Here is a 13,052-nt window from a genome sequence, read left to right as displayed (position 1 = left end):
GGAGATATATAGGTACAAGCATCTCTTACAATTCCACATCCGCTCTCCCCACAAAGATATTACGTTTAAGCACAAGTTCAAAAGAACTCTTCCCCATTTGGTGTCATTCCCGAAAAACAACATGAGTGACCTTTACTATAATCACAAGAGAAGGATTTTCTTGGAAATTAAAAAATTTACTCGCTAGTTACGAACGAAGTAGATTTGTATCCAAATATTTTTTTCTCTTCTTGCCATTTATGAACAAAAAAGTTAATAATTACGATATTAATGTTAGAGGCACTAAAATACAGAAAATTTTCATCGACAAAAACTATTCTCTATACCAGTTAAGAATAAGAGAACAATTGATGCGATATGAATCAACAAAAGAATTATAACTTCTTTATCCATGTACAAATGTAGAGATTAAAGTTCACCACTTAATCCTAGCGGTTATGCAATCAAGGAAGTAAGTAGATTCGTAGAGAAAATTCTACGAAATCCTATAGAAGTATATTCACAAAAGTATAATCATGGAGAGATCAATACTGCAATTCTCAAAATAGTTTACTCCTGTTTTGCAGGAGTTAATAGCTTAACCTATGACAAAATATGAGATGTATGTTCTAATCGCCAGAATATGATAGCAAAGAACAAATCTCACAAAATAAGCAATACATATATATAATCCATGAACATTAGATATTGCAATTGTTAGAGCATAGCTCGGTTGAACCCACCAAACGTTGGTATGTCAAGTTTGATTGTCATATTTTAGTGAATCAAAACTCATTTAAAGAGTCGCTTGATTATTTACTAGAGTCAACTTCGTATAGGTTATCTAGAAAGTTACTAGGATATGATACTTACAAGTATTACATGAAGACTTGAAGAATGTGAAGAAGTAAAGAGCTACAACGACGACATCATCCTTCCACTTGAGGTTAGTAATATTTGACTTGAACCGTTTCATTCCTAACGTATCTTTCAAGTCGTGCATATTGAAAACATAACTGCGAAGCTGTAAATGATTATACTCTAGTTAGACATAGTATTAAGGGATTACAATACGAAGTACAACGTCTATCTTCTGAACTTCGTATATAAGACATCGAATAATCATATGAATGCTGTTGTGATTATTTGTATGGGTATTAGTGAAGATTTCGTCCTAGGAAACAATGTTTTACATTCGTTTAAAGGAAGTACAATTCATAAACTTGTTTTATGAATCGAAAGAGAAATCGCTAGGCTTATTGGTATTGTTATTCATTGCAAATCTTTGGATTACCAATATGTGTGTTTAATATAACCGCTCATAACTTGTTTATGTATCTTGGTAAAACTATTCACAAGGCCTGACTTTTATATTGGTATGACTTTTATTAGTGAAACTGATCTTAAGTAATCACCTGAGATGGTATGATCGATATTTGTAATTAGCGTGACTATTCCTAGTCATTGGGTAACCGATCCTAGAACTTGGTTGGGACTAATCACAAGATGTGTAATCGATCCTTGTAGTAGGTTAACAAGTTTTAGTAATTGGTATGACCGATCCTATAACTTGTGAAACCGAATGCAAGTTTATACCATATATATGTGGTAACCGATCCTAGTACCTAGTCAACCAACTTTTGGTAACTAGTGTGACTGATACTAGTACCCACATAGAGGTAGAACCGAAACTTGTTTTGGTAGAACCGTTAAACCCATGAATGGTGATTGAATTTTTTTGATCAATCACATAGTTCTTGGAAATCAGATTAACCAATTCTAAACTTGTTTGGAAGTGTGGAAAATCGGTTCCAAGATTGTAAATATGAAAACGGATTCACAAAGTAAAGATGTCGACATACTTTGAACATGTGCAGTAACTCTTATCTTTTATTGTTCAAAGATATTCCTTAATAGCTAAAGGAAAGAATCCCGGATCGAAATAAATTGAGAATCTTTTAATCAAGGTTTTTAGTTTTATATGCTTTTAATTTCCAACAATTAAAATGCATATCTTTATAAAATAAAAATTGGTATTGTGCATTTAATAATTGGAGATTTTCTACTGAGATTTCAGTCAATATTTGGACAGAGCATTTCCAGGAATTATGTAAACCGAATTTGGAAATATATTGCATATCTTGAGAATATTTTTGGTTTAGGAAATTCCTTGGTGTCCAAACTTCCTTGGTCTATAAATATTGAAGTTTGCATTTCGAGCAAACTAATCCTCAGAGCCAGCAAAACTACCTAGTTGTGTTGTTACTGGTGGAGCCTTCTATTCAGAGAGGAAAGTACCCTAATTAGGAGAAATCTCTTACGACCGATCGTTTTAAGGACTTATTTGGGATTGGAAATCTCTACGAGTACCGTTGGTGGGAAACTAGATAACTGTAGTTTATTATTAGTTTTCGATTGATTCGATTGACTAACGGTGGTTGAACTTTGATTGCACCTAGTTTGTTTATGCTTGAGAATCTTTTCTTATGATATAAGATTCACTCAAACTAGATCGAAGTTTCGACGGGGATCTTTAGACTGTTTGTAGATCTAAAGACGTCTTGTGATAATCCATTGTTAACAGACTCCATTCTGTGTGTGATTGATCAGAAGAGATTCAAGTTGATTGTGTGCAGGTGTTTATTGAAGATCTAAGAAGATTTGAAGACAGATAAGATTTCTTATTTGAGTTCATAAACTTTGGTTTGCACAAAACTTGATCGGCTGGGGATCCAACTATAATCGGTTTATCTTTGTGATAACCTTGATTGATTAGTTGAGTAGATCGATATCAATTTATTGTCTTTGTGACTAAGAAGTATTGATTGCAAAAATCTAGACAATTACTTTGGTGGTTGTATTGAGATAGATCTAAGAACCTGACAAAGGAGTTTATTGGGATAAACGGAAGAGCCTTTTGTCAAACTCATATCACTTGTTTGAAAAGAGTTGTTACTGTTGATACATGAAAATAATTAATCTTAAAAGAGGTAACCCCTTAGCCTACTAAGGGTTCCTCTTAAGGAGAAAGGAACTTGGGGACTAGGCCTAACTGATAGATGCATTTATATGTCTAATTTGTCCTCAATGTTTCGTATTGTTAGTACTCGTTTTCGTCCTTATTATGGTGTTTTGTGTGTTTGCAGGTATTTTTTGGAAATAAATATTATTGGAAAATTCGGCTCGAAAAGTTGCTCGGAGAATCCCAAGAGGACAAACGCTATACGGACACCCACTTTTGCTAAGGGGCACCCACGGCTATGTGTAGCCCATTTGTCTATAGCACCCACTGTTTTATCCGGCACCCTGGATGTTGGATAAGGGCACCCATATCCTTCCACGTTTGAATATTGTTTTGGCGAGAAAATGATGCAGTTCACTGCGTTATTTTCTGTTGGATTTGTTTTAGGAGTTTCAACGAGACTCAACATCTGAAATCATGTGGGGAGGTTGTGTTTGGCTTAACAGGCGTGGTATAGGTGTTCGTTTCAGTCCAGCGTGGCCAGATTTTCCGCGAGAAGAAAACAGACCAAGCACGGTTCAAATGAAATATTCACAGGATTACAGCGTGGATACATGTGTTTGGATAGAGACTGGCCGCTGCAGAAGTGTGAAGTAGTTAAAAAAGGAAGATTAAAAACTATTCAGCAGTCGTTAACAGCATGGGAAGTTAATTCAGGGAAGAATCTCGTGGCCAGCAAGAAAAATATTTCCGAGTAAATGAAGAATTTTTGAGAGTTATGACGCGTGATTCTGGTGCCTGGAGTAGTATTTATAGGCTGCTGGGATTACATGGAGGGAGGACGGATAATTTGGGAGAGTTTTAGAGCACCAGAAAGTCGAAAAAAATCAAGTTACAGAACTGCCATTTTTCTGCTGCTGCTGAAGAATACGAAGAACATAAGACGCACACCCTTGTGTCGTTTATGCTACAGTGATTGTGACTGTTACAGAACAGTATTAAAAGCTACAGTTTCAGCGACTGTCGCAAGAAAGTCTTATTTGTTACAGTGACAGCGACAATCAACATATATCGTTCTCTGTAACTTTAATTATTTTCACACTTTTATCATTTGTAAACCCATCTTTGAGCATAAATGAAATCAAATTTTGAGCGTGTTTCCAACATGATGAGAGGATAAATTCTCCCATAACCAAGGCAATGAGGAACCTATTTACGCATGAATAATTGGTAACTATTTTATTTTCTCTAATATTTAATTATAATTCACTCAATCACTGCTTTTGCAGAGTTTTAAATTGTTTGCGTAATTTTCCTAATCAGTTGTGATTCAATTAGATAGGTTATGCTTTTTTTAGATAATCTATGCTTAAGGGATACAATTGATGTTTGAGAATGTGCTTGATTATTAGTGAGTTAAGATATAAATGACTTAAAAGATAATTAGAGTTTTGGATTATTTACCATCATTAATTCATGTGTAATATTGGAATCAGTGTCTTGGTTATTAATTCATGTGTAACAAGTTTGTTTGTTTTAAATTTTTATTAAGTCTAAAAATCCATTGTTTTCACAAGCCTCAACGAACATTTTACTACATCATTATTGAGTCACATGAATTTTTGGCGCCGCCGACGCGGGCTTGTCTTTAGGCTAGAGTTTTTAGATTTTTTAGGTTTTTATTTTTTTTTATTTTATTTGTTCTTCTTTACGTTTTTGGGTTTTTTCTTTTCCTTACAGATTTTGGAATTTGGAGCGAAAGAAAATTTTGCCAAAGCTTTGGTGAATACTTAAAGACTTGGAGTAAAAGACAAAGCGAATGGAGCGAAAGAAGAAATTTTTTTTGTTTTTATTAAAAAAGAGAGAAAAAAAAAGAGAGACATTTTATTTTGTTTTGTTTTTTTTTTTTTTTTTTTTTTAGACTTTTCTTTTGGACTTTGGACTTGGACATTTGGACATTCTTTTATTTTTAAACCCTACGGAAGAGTAGTATTAAATATTAAACTGTTTGCAGAGAAGGACGGTGATTATGATATCACTTCGGCCCCTCGGGTTCGTACACGACATTGGAGTTGTGGCCCTAGTCGACTTCAGCGATTCATCCCCCGTCTGGAACGGGAGGTAAGTTTGTCGAAACACTCGTGAATCTTCTGTCAGCGAGTTACTGTATTCCTTCGTTTGCATATATGTTGAAAACGGCTGCTTTAGTTTCCTAGTAAAGGGCAAGGACTGGCCATACAAGATAAGGGTTCGGATTTCATCACCGTTCTCTTCTTGCCCGCCTTAGGAAAACAAAACCAAACGCGAACATAAACCTAAAATTTGGAATAGAACGAGACCTATAGGGTAACGATCTTAATAGGAAAGTCGTTCGAAAGATATTGGTTACTCTTTTGAGCATACTTCGAAGTTCATGATGGTTTCTGTGAGTTGAATGCGTGACTGCACCGCCTTGGAATGCGGTGAGGCCTTGGGTATCAAATTTCTACGCAGCTTCCCTCGCCTCTATTCAACTTACTTTGACTCGGATTGATTCCAGAGGGGTTTGCTCAAATTGTAACGAATTCCCATTCGAAGGATTAGAAGCTGGTCTAGAAACAATCTAAGTGGAGCCATCATGCTTTTTGTTTGCTAGAAATCAGTCGGTTTGCTGTGGTGGAGTCAGCCTTGTTTGTGTTTGCATAGAACTTCCCTTCCTTTTAGGACTTTTCTTTTTCTTTTGTTTTTCTAGTGTATGCCCTAGGTTATCAGCAAACGGGCTTGGAAAAGAAACACTCTAGGTCGTTTGATTAGTGATAAACCTAGTAGTTCTTCTTGTGAAGGCGGTGAGCTCGAAGACTCTTCTTTTGAGAGCCCCGTTTTTGGAAACTTCAGTTTTGAGAATCTGTCTCTTTGTGAGGAAAGTACCCCTAGTACTTCAGCTGTGCCAGCGATGGCAACTTTGAAAGATTACATGTTCCCAACTAGGACCAACCGAGCTTCGTGCATTAAATTGCCGGCCAATACGGCTAATTTCGAGATAAAACCTAGTATTCTTCAGATGATCCCTATATTCTTAGGAAAAGATGATGAAAACCCTTATTTTCATATTAGGGACTTTGAGGAAATCTGTGGGACAATTAGAATAAAATACCTCACAGATGAAGTTTTGAAACTTAAGATGTTTTCCTTTTCCTTGAGAGATAAAGCCAAGACCTGGCTGAACAACCTACCACCTGAGTCCATTGAAACATGGTAGGAACTTGTTGCTGCTTTCTATATGAAATTCTACCATAATCATAAAACTGCAGCTGTTAGGCAGAAAATTAGTGCTAGTGTGCAACAAGAGGGAGAGTCTCTTTATAGGTTTTTAGAGAGATTCAATGATCTCCTATCCCAGTGTCCTCACCATGGATTTGATAAGATGAAACTTGTTGAGATTATTTATAATGGTTTAGACTATTCGACCAAAGCCATGGTCGAGTCTATGTGCGCTGGTGAGTTCACTAGTAAAAATGTTGATGATGTTTTTACCTTCTTAGGAGCTATTGCTGAAAAATCCCAACAGTGGGAGTCTTGTGTTGAACCCCCTAAAAGACTCTTGGTCAATAAAAATAGCACCAATGTAGTAGATACAAGCATCGGGTCAGATGTTAAGTTTGCTGCTTTGTCAAGAAGTTTAGAAGATTTGGAATTAAATCAGCCTAAACATAGGTCTCTTGTTGAACCCAATAAAGCCTCTCAAGTCTCTAGTTGTGGAATAGAGCCCGATAACTCATTTTGGGAAGGTCAGGTTAGTGAAGAGCAAGACCATGATGTCTATAACAATGTTAGGTTTGAGAACCGTCAGAAGTTTGACCCATACTCAGAGACCTACAATCCTGGGTGGAGAAACCATCCTAATTTTTCTTGGTCTAAGGGCCAGAATCAAGGTCAGTCTAGTAATTCTCAGCCTCCCCCAGGTTTTGGTTATGCTAAGAACTCTTCAGGTCAAGCCCAGTTCCAGAACCCTTCTGAGAATAGAATGACTATCTTAGAGGAATCTCTTAGTATATTAAAAAACAGCCAGGATATGCTATCACAAATCCAGGAAATGTTAATAAAGAGCCAGGTTAATTTTCAAGAGGAAACCAAGCAGAATTTTAAGAATAGTTCCCAGTCTCTTGCTAAATTAGAACTTCAAGTTGGCCAAATAGCTAAGTTTATCACTGAGAGAGAAGATGGAAGGTTCCCTAGTCATACTGATCCTAATCCAAAAGGAGAGAAATCGTACAATCATGTGAATTCTGTTACAACCCTTAGGAGTGGGAAGAAAGTTGACAATAAGGTCGCCATGCCTGAAAGTGAACATGCTGTAGTTCACCCTTCTGAGCCAGAAAATGAGGAGACTGATAGAGTCTCTAAAGAGAACAATGAGGGTCCTGTTGAGCCCGGCTTTGTTCCCAGAGCCCCGTTCCCCCAGCTCCCCCAGCTTCTAGTTCCAACTAAGAGGGAGTCCAACTTTAATGATATATTAGAGGTTTTTAAGGAGGTAACTATCAACCTACCATTGTTGGATGCGATTAAGCAGATTCCCGCTTATGCCAAGTTTCTTAAGGACTTGTGTGCACGAAAGCGTAAGCTTAGTGTCCAAAATAAAGCCTTTCTAGCTAGTCACGTGAGTTCCATTATTCAGAATACCACTACTCCTAAGTATAAAGACCCAGGGTCCCCTACTATTTCTTGCACAATAGGTAAATACCATGTTGAGAAAGCTTTGCTTGACTTAGGAGCCAGTGTGAATTTACTTTCATACCATGTGTACCTTAAGCTAGGACTTGGTGATATGAAACCTACCCAGATGACACTTCAGTTAGCTGATAGGTCCGCTAAAATTCCTCGTGGTGTGATCGAGGATGTTCTTATTGAGGTCGACAAGTTTATTTATACAGTGGATTTTGTTATCCTAGATACCCAACCTGTCCCTGACCCAGAGAACCAGATACCAGTGATTTTAGGTCGCCCATTTTTAGCAACATCCAATGCGATCATTAATTGTCGAACTGGTATTATGAACTTGTCTTTTGGTAATATGACTATTGAGCTGAACGTCTTTCATATTAGTAAGTTACCCTCTGAACTAGATGACTCGAGCATAGAAGAGGTAAACATGATAGGAACATTAGTTGAGGAGTCATTACCAAACACTTTGTTAGAAGATCCGTTAGAGAAATGCCTAGCTCACTTTAGGATTGATTTCGATGATGATAATGTGATTAATGAGGTGAATTATTTGTTAGATTCAACCCCTTTGTTAGACATTAGTAACGGATGGAAACCTAAGTTCGAACCACTACCAGTTTCTAAGTTTACCCTCGTTCCTTCGTTAGAAGAGCCTCCTAAGTTGGACCTAAAACCATTGCCAGATACCCTGAAGTATGTGTTTTTAGGCCCGTCTGAGACTTTACCTGTGATTGTTGCTTCCGACTTGGATAGTGATAAGGAAAGTAGGATAGTGACCGTCCTTCAAAACAACAAGGAAGCTTTAGGGTGGACCATAGCAGACATTAAGGGTATAAGTCCTACTGTTTGTATGCATCAGATCTATTTAGAGGAAGATACCAAACCTTCTAGGGAGATGCAACGAAGACTAAACCCTAATATGAAACAAGTAGTTTGAACTGAGGTTCTTAAGCTGTTAGATGCCGGCATTATCTACCCCATTTCAGACAGTAAGTGGGTCAGCCCCGTTCAGTTTGTTCCCAAGAAATCCGGTATTACTGTAGTCCAGAATGATAACAATGAGTTAATCCCGACCCGAGTGACCACGGGTTGGCGTGTTTGTATTGACTATAGGAAATTGAACAAGGTCACTAGGAAGGACCGCTTTCCCCTTCCCTTTATCGACCAAATGCTAGAGAGATTAGCTGGACATAGTCATTACTGTTTTCTAGATGGCTACTCAGGCTACAATCAGATCGTTATTGCCCCAGAAGACCAAGAAAAAACTACTCTTACTTGTCCCTTTAGTCCCTTTGCGTATAGACGCATGCTTTTCGGGCTATGTAACGCCCCTGCGACTTTTCATCGTTGCATGATGAGCATATTTTCCGATATGGTAGAAAAGTTTTTAGAGGTATTTATGGATGATTTTTCAGTGTTTGGTTTGTCTTTCGATGAGTGCTTGCATCATTTGTCATTAGTGTTGACTAGGTGTAAGGAAAAGAATCTAGTGCTTAATTGGGAGAAATGTCATTTCATGGTTCGATCAGGAATTGTCTTGGGGCATATCGTATCTTCTAAGGGTATAGAGGTAGATAAATCCAAAGTTGACCTTACCAATACTTTAAAGGTCCCAAAAACCGTATGAGATATTAGGTCATTCTTAGGGCATGCAGGTTTTTATCGTTGATTCATTAAGGATTTTAGCTTGATTTCTAGACCTCTTTGCAACTTGCTTGCAAAAGATGTTAAGTTTGTCTTTGATGATGCTTGTTTAGAGGCTTTTGAGAATCTTAAGACTTTACTCACTACCGCCCCGATAGTCCAGGCACCCAACTGGAACTTACCTTTTGAGATCATGTGTGATGCTTCAAATTATTTTATTGGTGTTGTGCTAGGTCAGCGAGAAAACAAATTACTTCATGTGATTTACTATGCTAGCAAAACTCTGAATGATGCCCAGTTGAATTATACAACTACCGATAAGGAACTGTTAGCCATTGTGTTTGCCTTAAACAAGTTTAGACCATATCTCTTAGGTTCTAAGATCGTCATATATACTGATCATGCTGCTTTGAAATATCTTTTGTCTAAGAAGCATACGAAACCTAGATTGATTAGGTGGATACTTTTGTTGCAAGAGTTTTCTCCAGACATTAGAGACAAAAAGGGTGCCGAAAATGTAGTAGCGGACCACTTGTCTAGGCTAGTTGTTGATTCCCCTGATGATTCCCTTCCTATAAGGGATAGTTTTCCTGATGAACAACTTTTCTTTGTTACCCAAGCACCTTGTATATTAGGTTTTGATTTTCTTCACCCATGTACTATCTTTCCAACTTCTCCTCGTGTTATTTTACTTTTGGTATTGCTCTTTCATTAGAAACATTGAGGACAATGTTAGATTTAAGTTTGGGGGTGGGGAAGAACTTTTTAGTTGCACTTTTGAAACTTCTAGCGTCACATGGTATCCGGTTAGCTAAGTTTCCATATTGTTTCTCACCGAAAAGATAGAAATTGGAATGCTAGGGATAACAACCTTTTGAGACATTAGAGGAAAAGACATTGAGATCCTAGAAATTCAGGAGAGAACTTGTTCCTTTTAGAGGGTAACCGTGATGGACCTAACCATCCATGATGGAAAGGAAAGTAGGTCAGGAAATGCCAGAAAGACAAAGCAACCTCACAATATAGTCTTAGTTACTAGATTACGACTCTCTCTCAATAGAAACTTATCATCATCAACAAGCAGAGCGACATCAAAATTTATGAAGAAAGTTGAAGACGTTTAAGGTTTAGAAGCAACAATAGAAAAGAATAATTCAAAAATCAAAGTTGAAGTTATAAGAGCAAATGATATAAGTTGTTAGAATTCATGATACCAAGACATCACAAGTTGCGAAGATCCAAGTTTTGAAAGTCCTTCTCTCATGGCCATGTAAATTGTTGTCTTGTAATTTTTGTTTCTAAAAAAAAAAAAAAATTAAAAAAAAAAAATCATTATTTCGTTCGTTTTGTTCTATAATTAGTTCTTTGTCAATAAACCATAGGGAAGTAGAAATTTTTAAGTCAAGCAAGAAATCGAAGAGAAGAATTAATCGTCAAGGTTCCATGAGGTTCGAGAGTTTATCATCAACAGTTGAAGACCGAAGAAGACGTTTTTTTCTACTGAGCACTATGAGAGAGTCGAAGAAAGATGCATTTTGGTTGCTTTGTTAGTCCGCTTTCAATCTGGCACAAGATCTTTCTAGCACTGGTTTAACTCATCACACATAATTAGTCCAGCTGTGTAGTAGATGTCCCTCTCATCTTTATCTCTCTCCTAATCTTATCCAGCTGTAAATCAGCGAATGCATCTTACAATGTGTATCTAGCTGTGTAGCGGATATCTCTTTATCTAGCAGTGTTGCGGATGTGTCTCCCCTTTTCTTTAGTCATCTTTAGAGCTGACACCTTTAATTTCTCTAGCATTCTAGTTACTTGGAGATAGGTTGAGAATATGTATGTCCTCATAGCTCTTTGGATACTTGTGACCAAGTAGAAGTCATGGTTTTTTGGGTACACCTCTGGTAAACCCTCCCGAGATTAACTCGGTTTTATTTTTATTAGTTTTTCTCGAGGACTAGCAAATAATAAGTTTGGGGTTATTTGATAGACGCATTTATGTGTCTAATTTGTCCTCAATGTTTCGTATTGTTAGTACTCATTTTCGTCCTTATTATGGTGTTTTGTGTGTTTATAGGTATTTTTTGGAAATAAATATTGTTGGAAAATTCGGCTCGAAAAGTTGCTCGGAGAATCCCCAGAGGACAATCGCTATACGGACCCCCACTTTTGCTAAGGGGCACCCACAGCTATGTGTATCCCATTTGTCTATAGCACCCACTGTTTTATCGGGCACCCTGGATGTTGGATAAAGGCACCCATCTCCTTCCTCGTTTGAATATTGTTTTGGCGGGAAAATGATGCAGTTCACTGCGTTATTTTCTGTTGGATTTGTTTTAGGAGTTTCAACGAGACTCAACATCTGAAATCATGTGGGGAGGTTGTGTTTGGCTTAACAGGCGTGGTATAGGTGTTCGTTTCAGTCCAGGGTGGCCAGATTTTCCGCGAGAAGAAAACAGAGCAAGCACGGTTCAAAGGAAATATTCACGGGATTACAGCGTGGATACATGTGTTTGGATAGAGATTGGCCGCTGCAGAAGCGTGAAGTAGTTAAAAAAGGAAGATTCAGAACTATTCAGCAGTCCTTAACAGCGTGGGAAGTTAATTCAGGGAAAAATCTCGTGGCCAGCAAGAAAAATATTTCCGAGTACATGAAAAAAATTTGAGAGTTATGACGCGTGATTCTGGTGCCTGGAGTAGTATTTATAGGCTGCTGGGATTACATGGACGGAGGACGGATAGTTTGGGAGAGTTTTAGAGCACCAGAAAGTCGAAAAAAATCAAGTTACAGAGCTGCCATTTTTCTGCTGCTGCTGAAGAACACGAAGAACATAAGACGCACACTCTTGTGTCGTTTATGCTACAGTGGTTGCGACTGTTACAGAACAGTCTTAAAAGCTACAGTTTCAGCGACTGTCGCAAGACAGTCTTATTTGTTACAGTGACAGCGACAGTCAACATATATCGTTCTCTGTAACTTTAATTATTTTCACACTTTTATCATTTGTAAACCCATCTTTGAGCATAAATGAAATCAACTTTTGAGCGTGTTTCCAACATGATGAGAGGCTAAATTCTCCCACAACCAAGGCAATGAGAAAGCTATTTATGCATGAATAATTGGTAACTATTTTATTTTCTTTAATATTTAATTATAATTCACTCAATCACTGCTTTTGCAGAGTTGTAAATTGTTTTCGTAATTTTCCTAATCAGTTGTGATTCAATTAGATAGGTTATGCTTTGTTTAGATAATCTATGCTTAAGGGATACAATTGATGTTTGAGAATTTGCTTGATTATTAGTGAGTTAAGATATAAAGGACTTAAAAGATAATTAGAGTTTTGGATTATTTACCATCATTAATTCATGTATAATAGTGGAATCAGTGTTTTTGTTATTTTCTCATATCTTGAAGTCAATTTTGTAATAAGTTTTGTTTGTTTTTAAATTTTTATTAAGTCTAAAAATCCATTGCTTTCACAAGCCTCAACGAACCTTTTTACTACAACATTATTGAGTCACATCACTAACCCATTAGGATGGGGTAGTTCTAGTCCATCCAAGACCATATTAGGTTGTATGGGCTTTAGCCCAAGAGGAAAGCCTCTTAGGGTTTAGTATTAACTAAAGGAAAGGTAAATGGTAGTTTATTAATATATTAATCTTATGAGCACTTATTCATAAGATAGTCATTATAAAAGCGGAAAGAGGGCACACTTATTGAGATATCATTAATCCACCATTATCTCTCCTAAACCTCTCTACA

This window comes from Papaver somniferum, chromosome 10 (assembly GCF_003573695.1).
Source record: "Papaver somniferum cultivar HN1 chromosome 10, ASM357369v1, whole genome shotgun sequence".
Classification (NCBI taxonomy): Eukaryota; Viridiplantae; Streptophyta; class Magnoliopsida; order Ranunculales; family Papaveraceae; genus Papaver; species Papaver somniferum.
This window is presented reverse-complemented; position numbering follows the sequence as displayed.